Source organism: Pongo abelii, chromosome 3 (assembly GCF_028885655.2).
Source record: "Pongo abelii isolate AG06213 chromosome 3, NHGRI_mPonAbe1-v2.0_pri, whole genome shotgun sequence".
Classification (NCBI taxonomy): domain Eukaryota; kingdom Metazoa; phylum Chordata; class Mammalia; order Primates; family Hominidae; genus Pongo; species Pongo abelii.
In genome coordinates, this window is record NC_071988.2 from 158,088,807 (window position 1) to 158,108,728 (window position 19,922).

Sequence of the window (19,922 nt, forward strand, 5' to 3'; positions counted from 1 at the left end):
ACCTAAGAGCTTATGGAGGTTATGTGCTTTCATCCTGATGCTCTCAAAAATTACATTCAGCTCTAAAATTATATTAGGTAGCAATAAACTTGATTTTTAAAAGATGACTATTAACAGTAAGTAAAAATAATAAGGTATGTCATGCAAAATCACACACTATTTTTGGCTAATAAATTTTAAGAGTCACTATGGCATGGTAAATTGCTCACTAACAGTCCATAAATTGGGATTCCATTTGTAACTCGGACACTGAAACTTGGCTTCACCACCATGGGCTAAGCAATTGGGTTCCAAGTTGTTCATCTGTAATGAAAGGTTATATGTTGATCAAATACAACACAGGAGATCAAATTTCAAATTCCCTGAGTTTATTCCTGGAAGGCGAACACTTCAACCTCAGTTTTTTTAAAGATGTCATAAATTTTTAGAAAAAAATGTGACTTTATGAGTGAAAAGAGAAATATCTTTTTTTTCCTAGACTCATTATATTTTCTCTATTCTGAAAAACACTAGACATATGTTAAAGTTGAATAACTTGTTTCATCTAGATATGAATGATTGTTTCCACTTACCATCTGATGTGTTTGTCAGCAGTTTTTTTATTTTTTTTATTTTTAGTAACTGTAAACTTTCTTATAAAGAAAAGCAGATGCTGAGGATAAGAAAAAACTTGAATGAAAGATTACACAAGCAACTAAAGGTAGTTTCTTTACGAAGTTTCTAACAAGGGTAGGATCAGCAAGGTAAATGGATTGGGAAAAAATATATTAGCTAAGTAGAATTAGAAGTAATTAATTTTTGATTAAACATAATTAATATTGATTGGTAAAATAGATTCATATTTGATAAGATTGACAATGCTTATTCTATACTTAGGTCAATATTTACCCCATCTAGTAAATACCACTCTTTCCCAATTATTTTCTCAAACCATGAATAACACCCTTTAACATTTCCAAGGTGATGATCTGGATTTTAGTATCTATCAATAGGAGCGGAGACTTTTCTTTCAACATATATCCTTTTTAATAAGCAGAAATGTACATACACACAAATGGTTATCTTATTTTTTCTGTTTGAGAGTCACAGCCTTATTAATACTCCAATAATATTCTACTTAAGATATTCAATGGGATATGTAACATAGAATAAGCTAAAAATAAATTCTCACAATGATATTCATTCATTTTTGTAATCAGTTATTTACTAAATGGTGTCAAGCTGTGTTCTACCCCTGGTGATACACTACTGACCAAAACAGATCAAAAAATTAACACCCTTATGAAGTTCACATTATACTGGAGATGGTCAGCAAACCATAAATATACACTGATAAATTATATGCAGAATGAAATAGTTCCAGGAAAATGGATCAGATTCATGAGCATGATAGGGTATAGGAGAGATTGTAATTTTAAAAGAGATAGAAAAATAATTCCTGGGAAGGCGACATTTAAAAAATGGTTTGGAGGAAGAGTGGGAGTGACCCCCTGGGGCTGTCTGGCAGAGAGCACTTCAGGGTCCAGAAAGAACCAGAGCACAGCCTCAGGAGGGGGAGCAAATGTGCCTGCCTTGCTATAACAGAAAAGGGAAGTGACTGCAGCTGCAGTGGAGTGAGCTATAGGAAGAGTAAAGAGAAATAAGATCAGAGGTAATAGGGGTCAGACTACATAGGGCCGTGTATGTCATATTTAGAAATGTGTCCTTTACTCAGAGAGAAGTAATGTGTCCTGGTGGATTTTGAGCAGAAAAAAAAAAATGTCTTCCATTATATCAGATTTGCTCTGACTGTTCTTTTAAGAATAGACTGGGTGGAGGCATGGGCCCCAGTTAGGAATCTATAATATCAGTCACAATAGTGTGCTAATGGACCAAACAATTTCTTAACCTCAGCGAACTACCAGAACAAAAGTTATTTCTAACACATATATGTCCAACATAGATTTCAGGGGTCCTTTACTCACCATGGTCACTAAGGAGCTCAAACTGGCAGAATCTCTGTCTTGGTGGCTTCTTCAACACATAAGAAAGGAAAAGAGGATGTGGTGAAACATAAACCTGCTCTCAGAGCTTCCACAAGGAAGTTTCTCATGTCACTACCATTTACATTTTATTACCCAGTGGAAGCCATGTGGTCATGTCTAACTTCAAAGAAAATAAAGAAGAGCAATCCTCATAGGAGCCTGGAAGAGGAAAATGTCACAGATAATTTTTCAGAAACTCCAGCAAGTGGTGTCTTAGACTAGGGTGAATGGTGGAGGTGGTGAGAAGTGGTTGGATTCTGGATATTTTTGGAATGTATAACCAGCAGTGTTTCCTGACAAATGGGATATTGGGTTGAGATTAAGGGAAGAGAGAGGAATGATGGGTTTTGAGGATAAACACCTGAAAAGAAGGAGTGGCCATGATTTATATCAAGGAGACTGAAGGTTAAGCAAAATTTTGTAGAACTTAGATGTACATATTTTAAGTATTAGACATTCAAGTGGAGAGCACAAATAAGCCATTGAACATACAAGCTGTGCCTGCAAGGCAGAGGTCTGCACTGGACACAAAAAGTAATAAATTTGAGCATCTAAGTGGCTTTTAAATTTAAATTGAGGTTGGAGATCACCAAGGGAGTCAACAGCGGTCCCAAAACAGAGTTGTCTCACCAGCTGCTACAAAGTTGCAAATTTTAATCTCTGATTTAATATTTAATGTGTCTCTCTAGATTCATCAGATATAGGTAAGTCCGGGCCTATATAAATACACCACGTTTTCTTATATCTAAGTATATTTAGACATATTTGTCCATTCCCTATAACTAGGTGAGATATTTGAAGTATATGCAACAAGTACTGCATAGGAAGTGAAAGCACATTTGCCGGGACACAGTCAGCCCTGCCTGTAACACCAACTCTTACCATCTTTCCAGAGTCCACTGTCTACTCTGATGCTCAACTGTATTTTTCACATGCAGAATTTCATTATTATTTGTCTTATTATTTTATATTATATTGGACCAAAAAATGTAGTATAGAATTTATCACTTTGTGCAAATATTTTTTTCTATTATTATATATTTAAGAGGTTCAAGTATAGGTTTCTTACATGCATATATTGCATCATGGGGAAGTCTGGGCTTTTAGTGTACCCATCACCTGAATAGTGAACTTGTACTCAATAGGTAATTTTTCATGCCTTACTAGCCTCCAATCCTCCCAGCTTTTGAAGTCTCTAATGTCCATTATTCCATTTTTTTATGTTCATGCATATCCATTGTTTAGTTCCCACTTATAAGTGAGAATATGAAGTATTTGAATTTCTTTTTCTGTGTTCTATTAGTTAGGAAAATGGCTTCTAGTTCTGCCCATGTTGTTGCAAAATATATGATTTAATTCTTTTTATGGCTGAGTAGTATTTTATAGTATATATACACCATATTTTATTTATCCAGTCATCTGTTGATGAACACCCAGGTTCATTTCATGACTTTGCTATTGTGAATGGTACTGCAATAAACGTATGAGAGCAGACGTCTTTTTTATATAATGGTTTCCTTTCCTTTGGATAGATACCCAGAAGTGAGATTGATGAATGAAAGGGTAGTTACATTTTTAGTTCTTTGAGAAGTCTCCTTATTTATGCAAATATTTTAATTGGCTGTTTTCTTCATAAAACTATAAGAGTGTCTTTCCAGTATTTTCGTAACAGTGTGAAACAGAGATCTGGAAACAGAGATGGATCTGAAATTTTGTGTATTGAAAAAGTAAATTTAAAATAATTATAATTATATTGTAATAACCAACTATGACTTTTTTTTTTTTTTTGAGATGGAGTCTCACTCTGTCACAAAGGCTGGAGTGCAGTGGCATGATCTCAGCTCACTGCAACCCCCGTCTCCTGGGTTTAAGTGATTTTCCTGCCTTAGTCTCCCAAGTAACTGAGACTACAGGCACGTACCACCACGCCCAGGTAATTTTTGTATTTTTAGTAGTGAAGAGGTTTCACCATTTTGGCTAGGCTGGTCTTGAACTCCTGACCTCAAGTGATCCACCCGTCTCAGCCTCCCAAAGTGCTGGGATTACAGGCGTCAGCCACCGTGCCTGGCCACCAAGTATGACTTCATTGATCATCTTATTTGACCTCATAATTCATTATTTATCAAAGGCAGCTTTAAGAATTTAAAACAAGAAAAAACAGTTTGGCAGAGATTGGATAATGGTTTATTTTGTTTGTTTTATAATTTGAAATTGCAGGACTTCTTTAAGGTCCTCTACACAACTCAGCATTGTGAAACTCCAAAAGAGTGATTCAGAATGTTGTATTGTGGGAGATGGTGATCACTCAAAAGTCTGTTTTTTTGTTGAGATGGAGTTTTACTGTTGTTGCCCAGGCTGGGGGGCAATGGCACAATCTTGGCTCATTGCAACCTCTGCCTCCCAGGTTCATGCAATTCTCCTGTCTCAGCCTCCTGAATAACTGAAATTACAGGTGCCCACCACCATGCCTGGCTAATCTTTTTTTTTTTTTTTGTATTTTTAGTAGAGATGGGGTTTTCACCATTTTGGCCAGGCTGGTCTCGAACTGCTGACCTCAAGTGATTCACCTGCCTCAGCTTCCCAAAGTGCTGGGATTACAGGAATGAGCCATCGCGCCCGGCCTATTTCCCTTTCTCTAATGCAAAATCAACATTGGTAAATGTCTACTGGGTCCCTTTCAGGAAGGCTGGGAGAAAGACTAAAGTATAAAATCTAAAGCAATTTAAAGAATACAGCTTGGGAGAATCTGACCTAATACTTCTGAATTTCAAACATTTAAAGGTATTCCTTTTTCGTTTTACACATTTTCTAAAACTATTTTACCTAATACATCTTCTGCCGTCATTCATTTTGCCTTAGATTAATTATTATTAGATTTATTTTGTAATATATGCACAGCTAATATTTCACTTTTTCTATGGTGATGTGATTAATAGAACCTGTTGTTCTATTAATTTTGATCTTATACTTAACTTTAAAAGAAGTAGAAATAGCTTACCTATTTGAATGTGATCTTAGATTTTAAAGAATTATTTTGTCAGAAAAATGTAACATTCTAAGTAAACGTAAATAAAACAAAGCAAAACAATCTAAATTTCAACTTGCTTCCAGGTGTTGCTGATGACAAGGAACTTGAGGAAAATGGACCGCATTGTTCGTGATAGCTGAAGAGATAATGTGCGAAATTGAAAATGCTATTTTCATAACTCAGAGGCAGGCAGAGACAAAAAGCATCAACAACTTATTTTGTCATTTTGAGAGAAAGCTAAGCAAAAACCTTCCTGTAGTTTCGTAAGATTTTTCTCCTATTTTAGTATACACAAGTGAGATTGCTGCAAGTTCCATATGCTAAGACCTTAATTAGCAATTCAGTGTACCTGAGGCTGCAGCCTGATGCCATTGTTGCAACTGACTTGGAGAATGAAGGCAGCCCCACTTTGTTCAGTGATTCCTATTTCCACTAACTGCCTTGTGAAATCTGGAAGCATCACCTGAGTTTCCCCTTGTTAACCCAAAGCATATCACAGGGCTCAGGTTGATGTCTAGGGCCCCTGTGCTCTCTGTTCTCTGCCCACACAGCAACTGTAATCACATTCTGAGCATAGGGAGCCTGGTTTTATCTAACTGCTCCAAATCCGTTGTCTCAAAAAGGGACAGAGTGTCTTTTATTGAAATGGGCTGAAAGCATTTACATTCTCCAAAAGAGCTGTGCTTCCTAAGGATACTCAAAAATTACTAATTGTGTCTGGTGCCAGGTGCACAAAGCAAATCATTTGATTTTGCTTTCACAGTTTTTAAGAAAAAGGAAGGTACATTCACAGAGAGAATCACCATATTGCTTCTTAAGATGTATTTATTGTTTCTGGGGATGATACCTGCTTTTTTTTTCAATGTGTTATTCTAGCTCAATTTCCTTATATTCTTTTCTTTTTCTCTTTTATTTTCATATCGAATTGTGATCAGAAGAGCAAATGGAATTTCATTTTGCAAAGTTCTCTGTTGATTCCTATATAAATTTCAGAAACTGTAGAGACTATCAGGAGATTGGTATTTCTTTCTTAAGAAGTTGTTGGTTTGATATCCTTCAAACTGAGTGAAATTAGTGGGCATGGATAGATAAAAGCTCATGAACATGCATATTATAGCTCATCACTTCTTTTGTTAATGTAAGAACCATAGCTATTCACAATGTTGTGTTATTTTTTTCAGCTCTAATTTTTATTCTCCTGCTACATCTTTTTTATCTCATGAATGGTATCATAAAATTATCATTCTTAATGTTGTGTGTGCCACATTGATGTGGTTCATTTTTTGTAATCTCTATAAGATTAAGACCGATTTTCACTTAACTTGTATAAACCTTTTCCATATATCCCTCAGTTGCCTTAACTGGGTTCAGTTAATATTTTTCTAGAACAATTTTTTAAAGCAAATTAATGATGTCAGGTTTATTCAAATTTGTATTGATCTATAAATGTGTCGGGTTGTTTTTTTCTGGAATAAAATAATTACAGAATGAGTTTAAATGAGCTAATGCACAGATATGTCTATCTATATAACTCAGTCTAATACTTAGACTATGAAATTTTTTGGGGGGGAATTTTACTGTGTATTTGTGTTATTGTTTAATCTTAGATGTGCCACCAAATATATAACTAACATTTTCAGTCATAGTTCAACCAGATAAATGGAACCAGTAGAAAATATAAATTAAGGGATTTATCGTAAAGTTTTGGCTTAAACAATTCTGGAGCCCCCTAGTGAGTCAAAGATCTGCAGAGTAGTACATCAGGAAGAAAAGATTGAAATTCTCAATCACAAGTAAAAGCTTCACTCTAACAGTAACATATGTTTTCTTCCAGGAAAACTCAGTACCATTCTAAGGACTTTCACTGACTGAATCAGACCCACCAGATTATCTAAGAAAATCTTTTAGTCCACTGACTGTGAATGTTAATTATACTAATCTAGGTAAGTGTTTGATTGAATAACTGGGTATGATATGATAGCCAAGTTGACTCATAAAACTGAGCATTAAAGTCCAAAACTTTGTCAACTTGACATCCATGTACATCTTTTAAGACCAAGCTTAATCTCCAATTAAAGACAGTAACAAAGTCATACTTTCAAGCTAACATGATATAACTATCTGGGTATAACCAAAAGTGCACTATGGCTATGGCTTTGTGTTTTGTTGGTTTAGATGTCTTAATCCAAAGAGAGAAATGCTTCCACCAGGAGGCACAATAATGATCCCATTTAACTAAAAATTGAGATTGTCACAAGCTTCTTTGGTCTCCTAATGTCTCTGAAACAACAGGTAAAGGAGACCATTTCCTCAGAGAAGGATCATAGTCCTTATGCAATGTTTACTTTTCTCCCTGATATCCTGTAACTTAAATACTGTGGTGTAAAGTTAACTGTTAGTAGTATAGCTCATGTTACATGGAAAGAGATTTGAAAGGAAAAGAAATTTTTCATATATATATGCATATATATAAATATTCATTAAAAACAAGGAATAAATGCTCATAAATATTACAGTCCTCATGGCTACAACTGATTGTGGGTTCATAGCTAATATTTATAACCACTACTTCTACTATCATTCCAGTATCTCAGCTGATTGTGGGTCATTGCCTGGTGAGGTAATCTGAATCTTTATTACTGAAGCATGTGGGCCCTCAGCAGTCCTGCTGGAGCTGGGTTGTTGTAGTTTTCCACTGACTTTAATCACAAGACATAGCAATGTTAGGAAATGAGTTAAGAGATCTCCTGTATTTCAGACATATTTTTCCTTATTTTCACTGTGTAGCAATAGCAAACCAATATTTTCTTGGAAGTCAGGATCAATCACCCTAGTAAGTATAGAAAGTCCCTTTTATCTATTGATTCAGAGACACGAGGAAACCAAAGTGACAGGTGACAATCTCATTATTGTGCCTCCTTTTGGAAGCATTTCTTTCTTTAGACTAAGACATCTAAACCAACAAAACATAAAGCCATAAGGAAAGAAAGTAAAAACTTTCTAGTGGTAATAGTGAATGTTGCCACACTCAGTCTGACTATTTGATTCCTAAACCTGTGAATTCTGGCTATGTGAGAAACAGCACCATATATTGATGGTGACTCAGAGCACATAGAGCTTTCTGGAGAAACTTGTCCCAGCATTGCAAAATTTCTGACTACCTTGTTGTATAACTGAGCCTCCAAAAGGCCATTCCACTGTTCTATCAAGTCAGCTCCATTCATCTGGTAAAACCTGTGAATTCCATGAGTTTGGGCTCACTGTTACATTTATTTTGCTATGAAGTGAGTTCCTCAGTCAGAATCAATGCCTTTTGTAATATTATGACAGTGGATAAGGCATTCTGTAAGCCCATGAATGCTAGTTTTGTCAGAAGCATTGAATGCAGGAAAGGCAAATCTGTATCTATTAGGTTGGTGAAAAAGCAATTGCGGTTTTTGAAGTTAGGTTTTGCACCAACCTAATAGAGTTAAGTGTCTATTTCAGTAAGAACAATATGCTACCCCCTGCCATGGCAGGAGTGGCTCGATATAATCAACCTGTCAGGTAGATGACTGATCATCCTGGGGCATAGTGCCATATCAGGAACTTAGTGTTGGTCTTTGCTATTAGAAGACTGGGCACTCAGCAGTGGCTGGAGCTAGTTCTCCTTGGTGAAAGGAAGTTCATGTTGCATAACTTCCAACTTTGCCACTGTAGCCACTTTAAGAACCTATCGAGCAGTGGCAGTTATGGCTAAGAAAAGAGGATGACAGGTAGCTATGATAGGTCATCTTATCCATGTAATTTTTAAAACTAATTTGAAAATTACTAAAATTATTAAAATCTCACTCTGATAAGGTCACCCTTTCATAAGCGTTCACATGGAAACAAAATATTTCACAGTATTTGCCTACTAAGTGAGGTTGATCCACATATTTCTTCACCAGACCTCTTTGTCACCACTTTTTCAATTAAATATCTTCCAAGTCCCTGACCATCCAGCCAAACAATTGGCTAGATCTCATGAATCAATATCTACTAATACCTCTGGCAATTGTGTCTTCCAAGCAAAATGTATAAGCAAGTTCTAATAACTTTATTACTTTCCTTCAGGGATGTACCAGGAATGACCCATCATGCTCAGCTTTCCACTTTCAGATGTTGCCTGCATATCACATAAACTAGGCCTGAGTTTTATTTTGCTTGGTCAACTGATCATAAGAAACTTCCCAGGAAGCCATAGGTATAGGCTAATATCACACATATCACTTCCATATATGAAAATAGAGAGCTGCTGAGCAAATTATGGCTTGGTGGGTCAGAAAATACCCGGTTCATGATGGGCAACTCTGGTTGTTTGCTAACTCAGTGGCTCATGGGTAAACATTTAGTCTCTAGTCCCTGTTAAGGCCAATAGGAAGCCAAAGATGTATCTCAAAAAGATAATAGTTATCCACAGAGGATAACTGAGCTTTGCTTCAAAATCCTAAGGATCGTTTCCATGATTCATCAATAAGCGCCTGCCAAAGAATCCAACCAGTATCTTGATCTGCCACAGATATTTAAAGCATCATTGGATCTGCTAGATCACATGGCTCAAGCATAGAATCAACTTGCATGGCAGCTTGGAACTGTTGAGAAGGCTTATTTTGTTGTAGACCCCACTCAAATTCAGCAAGTTTTTATCTCTCAATAATGAGCTGGCATAGCACACTCAAAGGGCAAACATGTTGCCTTCTAAATCCAAAAGAATCACTTGGCATTGTGCCTCTTTTTTGGTTCAGCCAGATGCAAGAATTTATACTTTTATTAAAAAGTGTATCTTGACACGCTACATACACATCACTGATCTCCTAGAAATTTTACTGAAGTGAAAGGTCTTTGTATTTTTGTCAGATTAATTTTCCACTTTCTGTAACACAAATTTCTTATTTATAAATCTAAAATAACTGCCATTTCTTGCTCAATGGGTCAAATTTGCATAATACCATCAAGGTAATAATGGATCAGCATAATGACTTGTCGAAAAAAAACATGATGAATGTTCCTCTAAAATAAATTATGACATAGGAGTAGAAAGTTGATATACCTTTGAGACAGGGTACTCAAAGTATACTTCTTGTTGTCAATCAACAGGTAGTGAGAAAAAAGCATTTGCCAGATTAATAGCTGCATACAGAGTACCAGGAAATGTGTTAATTTGCTCAAGCAATGAACCTACATCTGTAAGAGCAGGTGCAATAACTATAGGATTGGTGTGGGGACACACTGAACTCTGTGTAAGACACACCTGAGCAACAGCTTTAATGCCTACCCGGTCTCTGTCACTCCTGTTCTGACTGGTGGACTCTGCTAACATTTTGTGTCTCTTGTAATTAATGTCACTTCACACCCAGTGTCAAATAATTCCCCAGAATTCAGATTATTTCCCTTTCCCCATTGCACAGTCACCTTGATAAATGGCCATAGTTTCCTTTTGGGAAGGCTGAGAGAAAGATTAAAGTATAAATATTTAGCAATGTAGCAGAGTCCTCACTCAACGGGTCCCAACCTCCCCTTTAATCAAGAGGCTCTGGGTCCGTAAACTGACTCATATCTAGAAACAGATTAAGGAGTCATCATTCCCTGTTTTGGTGATTTAAGTGAAACTTCTGTTCACTTGACTTCAGAGAACTTTTAGAGGGCCAAGCTTTTGTAGTTTCCTTGGTTGTAGACAGTTTCCCAAGGTGGGTTTCACAGGTGTTGTGTATTGAAGCACTAAATTTTTGTTTGGTGTAATTCAGGCTCTAGTACAGTAGATGGAACATGGAAGTAAGAGCCAGCAGATAGGCTCTTAGTCATGCTCTCCCCTCTTGACCCAGACATTTTCATTTATACATATCAATTAAGAATTTAGTATATTGGCAAGGCACGGTAGCTCACACCTGTAATCCCAGCACTTTAGGAGGCTGAGACAGCTGAATTGTTTGAGCTCAGGAGTTCAAGACCAGCCTGGACAACAAAGTGAGACACCTCCAAACTCTACAAAAAATACAAAAACAGTAGTGAGGCATGATGGTGCACGCCTGTAGTCCCAGCTACCTGAGAGGCTGAGGTGGGAGGATGGCTTGAGCCTGGGAGGCAGAGGTTTCAGTGAGCTGAGATTACACTACTGCACTCCAGCCTGGGCAATAGAGCCTGTCCAAAAATAAATAAATAAATAAATAAAGTAAAATTAGTATATTGCTTATCTGTTTTCTAGTTACATCAAGGTCCAGAAGCAAGCACTATAGGTGTTGTGAGTCAGAATATTCTGATTGCTGCTTTGAATTTACTGTCCATCACGGTAACCATAACCACACTGTCTTTGGTAATCAGGTACCCCCACTTGGCCTGTGTCACCCTGGGATGCTATTAACCCTGTTACATTTAAGGATCTCAGCTCATTAGTAGCAATTTCCACTGTTATCTTTGACCTATAGAGAAGAGCTACCACACAGTTCTTCAAGGATACTGAGACTCCTCTCACAATTTATGTTCTTATGGTCATAATGAAAGATGTATTCTCTGGATGCACTTGGTATGGGTGAGCAGGTCTTATATTACAAATCTTCTATAACATTCCAACATCCCTAAACCTTTAGACATCTTCTTTTGCAGTATAACAAGGCAGTTCTGGCATTTAATCTTGATTTAGTGTAGGCTGCTTTTTGCTCCATGTTTCAGATAACCTAACAAACTGTTAAAGACCTTTCACATTCTCAAGCTAAAATATAGAATCCAGAATCTCTGTTTAGTGGGCTCATTTCTGCTCATGTATTCCCATTCCAATTATCAGGCTCTCATTCCTTTTCATTTAATGCCTGCATTTAACTGAAGATGCATTGCAAGGTTGGGAATTCAATGACTGATGCAATTTAGCCACTCTCAGGATGAGGCTGTGGGTTGGGTCTTCAATAATTTCAGCCCTGTGGCTACAGGAGATAAGGATTTTATTTATGACAGACATAAAAGCTTTTAATTCATTTATGCAGAACTTGAGATGGGAATTTGAAATCCTGAGTTTATTCTTTTTCTACTTCTCCAGTGCAGTTATGAGCAACTAATCAATCTCATTATACTCGTTAGTTTGACAAAAATGTTGTCAAATATATGGCCACCCAGTACCTTTTATAAGTATTTGATTAAGAGTATCCAATGGTGATATTTTGCCTATCTGTATTATCACATCATGCCATGGACTGTCAGTGCTCTCCTTACTACTGGAAATAGAGTCATTATTTCTTTAAATCTAATCAGAATAGAATAACAATAACAGAAACCAAGAATTAATTCAAGAAACTTAAGATTCTGTTTTTCTAGAATCACTTCTGATATCAAAATCTGTATCAACAAGGTTTAATAGACAGAAAGAGAATCAGTAGGAGAGACATAGATTAAGGAACTTATTAGAAAGAAGTGGCATATGTGATTTTGAAGGCTGGCTAGGAAGTTCATAATCCATAGGTAGTCCATAAGGAAGGGCAGGATGAAACTCTGAGTATGAGTTGAAGCTGCAGTTTGCAAGTAGAATTTTTTCTTCAGTGAATTCTTGCTGTATTTTTGAGGCATTTCCATTGGTTAAATAGTGCCCCCCCCCCCCAGCTTATCTAGGATAATCTCTTTTATCTTTATTGCTGTGTTGGCCAGGCTGGTCTCGAACTCCTGACCTCAAGTGATCTGCTCGCCTGGGCCTCCCAAAGTGCTGGGATTACAGATATGAGTCACTGTGACTGGCCTAAAGTAGACTTATAGCATTTTATTACTCATTTACCTAATATGGTAAACATTTAGCTCCTCTAGTTTCCCAGAAAACTGTGGAAGTTCTATTTAATAAAATACTAGATAACTTAGGATAATGTGTAAAAAAAAATTAATATTTGTCTCAAAGAAATTATTTTTTTCCTAGCAATAATGTTATTAAACTAATTAATATTTTAAATGCTTAGGGCAATATATGTTCCCTTTAAAATGCTCAATATATATAAGATACTCTTATTTAAGAGGCAGCAGAAAATAATACTGAAGACTGCAGGCTGTGAGGAAAGAGTACTTTAATTTAAACCTAATTTTGCCACTTATTACATATATTATCCTAAGTAAATTTTTTAAGTTTCATCACCACATGAATACAACATAAAAATATATGTATTTCCTGTCTCATAGTGTTGCCAATAGAATTATGTGATTGTATGTATAAAAGCTTTAAATTACTAAATTTATTATTAATATCAGCAGATTGTTAATAAATATAAGAAAACAAAGCAACATGAAATAACTTTATTTAATTTATACTTGGTAATAAATTTTAAAACTTTCTGGTAATTACTGACATCATCATAAATCAGGATTCCAGGTTAAAAACTCCAAGTATTCTTCTTTAATTCCATGTTCTTTACATACTGAGTCTTATGCTTCTAAAATTTCTCCACAGCTGTTCTTAAATTGCATTCCACTGCTAGATCCCTTTTCCAGATTGTCTTCACTTAATGTGATTTATTTAAAAATTCCATAATTAATCATCATTTTGAAACTCATATTTTAGAAATCTAGACTTTTCTTATTAAATGTTACGCATTCTCCAATTTATGACACTTGCTTATGTGCAAAATAAAATCTATGCTTTTTCATATCTCATAGAAGGCATGCCACAATTTTCTACAGCTGATCTTTCCAATATTGCTCACTGAAGTTTGTATCTCAGTTTCATCAGACCAACCTCTTTCCCAGTCCAGTTGTCCGTATGAAATAATAAAAATGAAAACTATTTTCCATCTTATTCTATTAATCTCATGCTCATTTAGAAACCACCTAAAGGTCAGGCGCGGTGGCTCACGCCTGTAATCCCAGCACTTTGAGAGGCCAAGGCGGGTGAATCACAAGATCAGGATCCTGGCTAACACGGTGAAATCCCGTCTCTACTAAAAAATACAAAATATTAGCCGGGCATGGTGGCAGGAGCCTGTAGTCCCAGCTACTTGGGAGGCTGAGGCAGGAGAATGGCGTGAACCCGGGAGGAGGAGCTTGCAGTGAGTCGAGATCGTGCCACAGCACTCCAGCCTGGGCGACAGAGTGAGATTCCATCTCAAAAACAAACAAACAAACAAACAAACAAAAAACAACTGAAATATCTGAAATAAAAAACACATAAATATTAATTCAAATAAAATGAGTTTTAATTTATGACTATATTTTAAAAGTTTATTATTTTAAACAAGTCAAGATATACCCCTTCTTTTTTAATTAGTAAAAGAACAATACCTAGCTTTCTGTAAAGTAATTAAATTAAGCAAATACAAGCACACTATGTTGAGTTTATAGTTGTGATTATTAATGTTATATGTCCATTTATCTGGGCCAGACATTTGATGGAACATTATTTTTGGTGTGGCTGTTAGGGTGTTTTTAGATGAGATTAATATTTGAATCAGTATACCGAGTCAAGCATATTGCCTATCCCAATATGAGTGATTCTCACTCAGTTAGTCAAAGACCTGAGTAAAACCAAAAGGCTGACCCTCCTGTGGATAAGGAAGAACTCTTCCTGACTGGCTGCCTTTTATCTGGACATTCACTTTTTTTTTTTTCAGCCTGAAGGTTTGAGCTGAAACATCAGCTCTTCCTGGGTCTTGAGCCTGCCAGCCTTTTGACTTGAACTGCACCATGTGCTTTTCTGGATCTGCATAATTATGAATGCAGATATTGGGATGCCTCATCCCTCATAATTAGATGAGTCAATTCCTTATAAAACTATATGAATATTTATTCATCCTATTGGCTCTGTTTTTCTGAACCACCCCAACTAATACAGATTTTGGTACCAAGAGTGGTTCTAGGGAAACATAATTTTAAGGATGAGTTTTCTAATTGATCCTGGGGTTTTTGAAATTGAACTTCTGATTAGATTTAAAGATGATCATGAGTCTATTTGCAGTAGTAAAGAGTATACTAATGGTCCATAATGGAATTTGAAAATAGAGATATGCAAAATACTAGCATTGGATGCTCCTGCTCAACATCTTATAAAAAGCAAGTATTTCAGTGATTGTGTATATGATACTTTTAAACATGTTGCCAAGCTAAGACATATAATGAGATTGGCTAGTTGCACCTAAAGTTGCTAGACAAAGTGAGGAAAGAAATAAAGAGCTTGGAAATTCCAATTCCAGCTCAAGCACTCAATAAATGACCTGAATCTAATGTGTGTGCCCTTAAGGAAACAGTTCTCCTATCACCACTGGACTGAGAATGCTAAACATCAAATTCAGGGTCTTATCCTGAAACTTTGTGAATCACAATGCAAGTTGAACTTTTACAACCTCATAGTGTTTCTACTGGTAAGTGAGGTCTTTGATTGGGAAAGAATGGAACATTGAAAGTTGAAACGAATATGTGTGGGAAAACATTGTTTAGAAAAATGGAGCCCCTAAATTTTGATTAGTCTTTTTTTTTTATTATTATACTTTAAGTTCTAGGGTACATGTGCACAACGTGCAGGTGTGTTACATATGTATACATGTGTCATGTTGGTTTGCTGCACCCATCAACTGGTCATTTACATTAGGTATTTCTCCTAATGCTATCCCTCCCCCATACCCCCACCACAAGACAGACCCTGGTGTGTGATGTTCCCTGCCCTGTGTCCAAGTGTTCTCATTGTTCAGTTCCCACCTATGAGTGACAACATGCGGTGGGTTGGTTTCCTGTCCTTGCAATAGTTTGCTGAGAATGATGTTTCCAGCTTCATCCATGTGCCTATAAAGGATGTGAACTCATCATTTTTTATGGCTGCATAGTATTCCACAGTGTATATGTGCCACATTTTCTTAATCCAGTCTATCCTTGATGAACATTTGGGTTGCTTCCAAGTCTTTGCTATTGTGAATAGTGCCACAATAAACATACTTGTGCATGTGTCTTTATAGTGGCATGATTTATAATCTTTTGGGTATATATCCAATAATGGGATTGCTGGGTCAAATGGTATTTCTAGTTCTAGATCCTGGAGGAATCGACACACTGTCTTCCACAACAGTTGAACTAATTTACACTCCCACAAACAGTGTAAAGGCATTCTTATTCCTCCATATCCTCTCCAGCATCTGTTGTTTCCTGGCTTTTTAATGATTGCCATTCTAACTGGCATGAGATGGCATCTCATTGTGGTTTTGATTTGCATTTCTCTAATCACCAGTGATGATGAGCTTCTTTTCATGTGTTTGTTGGCTGTATAAATGTCTTCTTTTGAGTGTCTTTCATATCCTTCACCCACTTTTTGATATTTTTTTTTCTTGTAAATTTTTTTTTAAGTTCTTTGTAGATTCTGGATATTAGCCCTTTGTCAGATGGGTAGATTGCAAAAATTTTCTCCCATTCTGTAGGTTGCCTGTTCACTCTGATGGTAGTTTCTTTTGCTGTGCAGAAGCTCTTTAGTTTAATTAGATCTCATTTGTCAATTTTGGCTTTTGTTGCCATTGCTTTTGGTGTTTTAGTCATGAAGTCCTTGCCCATGCCTATGTCCTGAATGGTATTGCCTACGTTTTCTTCTAGGGTTATTACGTCTTCTTTACCAGTGGAAGAGGCCTCTTCATGCCCCATAGAAGTGGAATCTGACCTCTGAAGGAATTAACTCTGTATTTCCTGAGGAAACTATAATGACCTTACCTGAGGCAGTTGCCATGTGAGACAATGCTGAGTTTCCTCAAGAGCCACGCTTATCACCCATCTTGGCTTCTAGATCTATAATTAAACTCAAATTCCAGGAGGTCGATAAAGATGATATGCAAAGTGTAATACATTAGGAGGTATATTAGAGTCCAAAATAATTACTTTCCTAATTGACACAGACAGAAATCCAGGGAATATGCATAAGAATGGATATTAAGAGTGTAGGATAATAATGGAAGAAAGATAAATTTGGATCAGAGAAAAGTTATTGATATGGGCTCACCAACCAGAGACTCAGCATTTATTATTACAGCCAAGGAAGTTAGAAAGTGCTCTCACAGTGTGTTTGTTTTGTTGGATGCAACAAGATCAAAAGGTAGCCCACTGTGAGCCAATTTGTTTAATGTTGAGGAAAAGATTCAAAGGCCTAAGGATTGTTAGAGTGAATTTGTAATTTAAGACTTACCTACAACAGGAGGATTGAGAAGACATACTTATGACTAATAAAGTGAAAAATAAATTTGTGAGGGAGCATCAGCAACATTGAGGAACTATGTGATCACTCTTTGCTACAGGTCAGACCTCACAGTGGATACTGCAGTCACTGAATTAAGGCACCTAAATGCAATGGAGGTAATAAAATCTGAAAGTGGCAGGGGCCATGTGGCAGCCCTCAACTGACAGAGATAAGGTGGAGTGTGATTATCATAATAGACAGCAGAGTCAAAGCAGCAGTCAGAATAGTCTGACTCAAGCAGACCTATAGCATTGGCTAAATTATCATGGTGTTCCTAAATTAAAAATGATAGTAAGCCTACTAAATACTTTCTTGATTAGTATTCACAAAATAGTTCTAGGTCAAGTGAACAAAGGTTTAACTTGAATCATAAAAACAGTCATTGCTCCTCAATCAATTCCCTGGCTTGAGCCAGTTTATAAACCCAAAACCCCTTGAATGAAGAAGCAGCTAGATTTTCATAAAAAAGGATCCTGATTTGCTGCCAAAAATTTTACTACTGTTAATCTTTCTCATAGCCTTTAACAAAAATAATTACATCTTTTTACCTGAGTCACTGTTCACTGGGGAAAAGGAAATAATAATAATACCTTTTGAAAACTACTGGACACTGTCTCTGAACTGATCAGGAAACCCAAAATTTCACTGTGGTCCACCAGAGTAGGGATTTAAGAAGGTCAGATGATCAATGGAGTTTTAGCTTAGGTTCATCTTATGAAGGACTCATTAGGTCCCTGAACCTATACTACTACTATCAAAGCTTAACCGGATGATGTCTACTATTACAGCTCTGTACCAAATATCGTATCATTGCTTCAGTAAATTAACACAACCTCTAGCACCTGGTTTGCAGTTGTTGATCTGGTATGCAGCTATTGATCTAGAAAATGTTTTTTTCCTCCAATAAAGTCATGTGTCACAAAAGAATGAGGATACATTCTAAGAGATCCATCATTAGGTAATTTTGTAGTGTAAACATCACAAAATGCATTCACACAAACTTAGATGGGATAGCCTATAACACACCTAGGCTATGTAGTATACCCTGTTGCCCCTAGGCTGCAATATCTATTCAGCATGTTACTATGCCAAATACTGTAGGCAACTGTAAGATAATCATACATATGTATGTATCTAAATACTTCTAAACATAGAAAAGGTACAGTAAATACATATGGTGTCATATCTTACGAGGCTATTGTTTTATATATATATATACACATATATATACTTTTTATTGACATATACGTTTTTATGCAGTACATGACTGTACTTGCTATAAAAGATCTCTAGAAGCAGTTTTCTTTCAACTGGGAAGGTCAGCAATATATCTTCACTATCCTACTTCAGGGGAATACTGTCATCTGTCTATCTCTCTTAGCTCATTGGAATCTTAGTTTCCTAACAAATGATCAACAAGTTTTATTTCATTTGTATGCTTACAATATCATAAAAGCACTTGTGGTGATATGAATGATATGGACATATATTGTTTTTCCTTCAGTTGTGGGCTTCTAGTTCCCATAAGCTCTTATTACAGTCTTTTGTTAGAATATTGGGTGTGTTAGGTCTCGGGGCAGGCCTCCGGAAACAGAATCTGTCTGACCTCCTGTACTCCTTTCACCCACCCCAAGGCAGGACTTTAATATTCCCCTGTCTTTCTAATTATGGGTCTTAAAACCCTCCCCACAGAAGATCTCATCCTATATCCTGGGGGAAGAAATGCTGACATCATGAAGCTTCCACAAAAACTCAAGAAGACTGGCTTTGGAGAGCCTTCCATAAGCTGAACACAGGAAGGTTCCTGGAGCCTGGAAGCTCCCAGGCCCTTCCCCCATACCTCATTGATCTGCATCCTTTGTAATATCCTATCTAATGAATCAGCACACGTGTTTCCCTGAATTCTGTGAGCTGCTTCAGCAAATTAATCAAATCCAAAGAGGGTATTGTGGGAGCTCCAACTTGAAGCCAGCTGATCAGAAGTTCTAGAGGCCTAGACTTGTGACAGGTGGGGCAGGTGTAGGTCTTGGGGACTGTGCTCTCACCCTGTGTGATTTGACACAATCTTCACGTAGATAGTCTACTGTTTGGTGTGGGGGAAAGTTTTCCCTAAAATAGCATGTAACAATTCAGTACATTAATTGAGTTACTTTCTTTTCTCATTACTATGTTATCTGTTAGTATTTTGAAGAAAGTCAGTGTAAACTGTAGAAACCTTTAACAAACAGAAAAATAAATAATTTAAATTTGTTATTTACAAAGACACAGAATTCTACACAGTTTTGATATAGAAAATAACATACTGAAAAAACTGGGTTTCCCAAAGTAGGAAACAAATACACTCTTTAATAAGAACAAAATAACATACAGTTGAATGTATTATTAACACTTTTTCCAAATAGATTCTCTTGTTATTTTTAATAATTCTGAACTATCCTTATTTTACCTCACTTTTATTTCTTAAATCTATTAAGAATGATTTCATAGATCCTTATTTCCTAAATATACAATGACATTTTAAGGAACACATGTTTAAATGTTCCCTTTGCTTATGTTTTCCTTTACTTTTACTTCAATTATTTTATGAATGGAGGTTAATTTTCTGGCCTCTAAATCTTGTATGAATAAATTCAAAAACAATTTCTTAGATATATTTTATTATGGAGAATTTATCTACATATACATA